The following is a 2987-nucleotide window of genomic DNA, read 5'->3' as shown; positions in this document are numbered from 1 at the left end:
AAATTGATACAGCCACTATGGAGAACAGAATGGAGGTTCCTTAAAAAACTAAAAATAGAACTACCATACGACCCAGCAATCCCAGTACTGGGCATATACCCAGAGAAAACCATAATTCAAAAAGACACATGCACCTCAATGTTCATTGCAACACTATTTACAATAGCCAGGTCATGGAAGCAACCTAAATGCCCATTGACAGACAAATGGATAAAGAAGATGTGGTACATATATACAATGGAATATTATTCAGCTATAAAAAGGAACGAAATTGGGTCATTTGTAGAGACGTGGGTGGATCTAGAGACTGTCATACAGAGTGAAGTCAGAAAGAGAAAAACAAATATCGTATATTAACGCATATATGTGGAACCTAGAAAAATGGTACAGATGAACTGGTTTGCAAGGTGCAAATAGACACAGATGTAGAGAACAAACATATGGACACCAAGGGGGGAAAGTGGCAGTGGGGTGGGGTGGTGGTGTGATGAATTGGGCGATTGGGATTTTTTTTTTTTTTTTTAATTTTATAGCTACTTTTATTTTTATTTATTTATTTATTTTTGGCTGTGCTGGGTCTTCGGTTCGTGCGAGGGCTCTCTCCAGTTGCGGCAAGCGGGGGCCACTCTTCATCGCGGTGCGGGGACTGCTTTTCATAGCGGTGCGCGGGCCTTTCACCATCGCGGCCTCTCCCGTTGCGGGGCACAGGCTCCAGACGCGCAGGCTCAGCAGTTGTGGCGCACGGGCTTAGTTGCTCCGCGGCATGTGGGATCTTCCCAGACCAGGGCTCGAACCCGTGTCCCCTGCATTAGCAGGCAGATTCCCAACCACTGCGCCACCAGGGAAGCCCCTGGGCGATTGGGATTTACATGTATACACTGATGTGTATAAACTGGATGACTAATAAGAACCTGCTGTATAAAAAAATAAATAAAATAAAATTCAAAAATTCAAAAAAAAAAAAAAAGAGACCAAAAAGACCAACGGCCACTTCTGAAGAGCCGGGAGCAAAGGCAGGGTACTGCGCATGCCCCCTGCACACAACACCACCAAAAGGGGGAGCAAACAACCTGAGCCATCACTCCAGCCCGACCCCTGGACCTGCACGTACCCTCACCCGATGTAAGGAACCAGCTCATTCCCCCTCAGTGAGCAAGCAAGCAAGGGAAACGGTTGCTTGTTCTTGCTGCCCCCTGCTGCAGCAGGGGCCCCCATAAAGCCTTGCCTGAATTTCTTGTCTGGCCTCTGATCAATTTCCATTGATTAAGAAGGCCAAGAACCCTGATCTGTAACAGTTCCAGGGCCACCTCTGCAGTGAAGCCTGCTCCATGCTTCCTTTCATTCTCAGCAGGGTGATTGCTCTCTCCTTTGTGACTGCAAAACACACCAAATGTGCCATTATTTTAGCACTAACAGCATACTGTATATATTTACTCACATATACATCTCTCCTCTTTATTTGCGCTCCTTGATGGCAGGAATACTCTCTTATTCATCCTAAATGCCAATTATAGTACCCAGTTCATAGTAGGCATTCAAAAACTGTTTTATGAACAAGTGAATACATGAAATGAGTTAGATAGAGGAAGAAGAGTATTTGATTTGGCCAGGGATCACACACACACATGCACACACACACACACCCCAGTGAGGAGTAAGACACACAAATCACCCTATGCAACTAAATGTTGCAAGGATTATTGTCTGTGAGAGACAGATATTAGGCTAGCTGTGGTGGCCTTTAGTTCACCTTTGTAAAACACAGTTTTAAAAAGACAGTCTGGCTCATAAAACGTAATAGGTAAGTTGTAAATCCACCAATTTGAGATTTTTGGAATGAAAATACTAATAGAGGTTGAACTTTAATGAGCTATTTCCATTATTAAAAAGGTTCTACTTTTTTGTAATGAAAGAACAATGATTTCTGGATGTTTTATGGTGTATTTGTTTCAGTTGGTTTTTACCTTCAGTCACCTCAGCAAAAATAAAGAGGTTTCCCCACTGGGGGAATTTCAGACATGTATGCATACTGAGAGGGAAGCAGAAGGGGAAATGATCATTTGATTTACTCATGACTCTTCTCAGATACCCATTCCCATGCCCAGGTTCTGAGGACCCCATTTCTAGAGCTCGCACTGTGTTGACCACTCTCTGTTCTAATCGGATGACATATGGAAGCCAGTGACTGCCTTCTCACATGTTAAAAGCGTTCATACTCTGCACACCTCGGGATAGGCAGAGCCTAGCAATTAAAAGCACAGATGGTATGTTGGTAGCCTCAAAATTTCTGCAGCAACAAAACTGGGAAATTAAAATGTAAAACAACACATAAAAACTAGACACCTCAAGCATGTAATCGTATATTTATTTCTCTTTTTAAAGAACACTCCTTAATGTAATTCAATATACAAACTTGGTTTCACAGAATTATAATCCACTATATAGCACAAAGATAACCCAGATTGTGTGTGTGTGTGTGTGTGTGTGTGTGCGTGCACACACGTGCGTGTGTGCGCATGTGTTGTACCCCTTCCCTTCCTTCCATTCTTCTGAACCTACAAACAAAGGCTCTGCCCACCGTCCACGCTAACCAAAGCCCATTCTAAATGTTATGTACAAAAGACATTATCCTCCCACAAGTTCTTTTCCCTGGAAAGCTTCTTTTCCGTTCCCCCTGAGATAGCCAGGAGTGTGACACTCTTCCCCTCTGCAGTAGGGTCAAGTGGCTTCCCCTAGAGCTGATGCCACCCCTGTTACCGTGCAGACTGGCTGACAGGAAGGGCTGGGGAGCAGGTCTCCGTGCCCTTCCCCGCTTCCACACCCACCCCTCAGTCCAAGCGCGACCCCTCTGTAGTAGCCTTAGTTCCAGTCACCATCTCGTGCAGCAAGAACCAAGGAGATTGCTAAGCCCAGGTCTTCTCCATGGGCAGCGCACAGCACTGCCTGCCAAGCCACCGGGCCGGCCGATAACCAAGCTCAACACAGTC

Source organism: Balaenoptera ricei, chromosome 12, assembly GCF_028023285.1.
Source record: "Balaenoptera ricei isolate mBalRic1 chromosome 12, mBalRic1.hap2, whole genome shotgun sequence".
In the NCBI taxonomy this organism is placed as follows: Eukaryota; Metazoa; Chordata; class Mammalia; order Artiodactyla; family Balaenopteridae; genus Balaenoptera; species Balaenoptera ricei.
Note: the sequence above shows the minus strand (reverse complement) of the source record.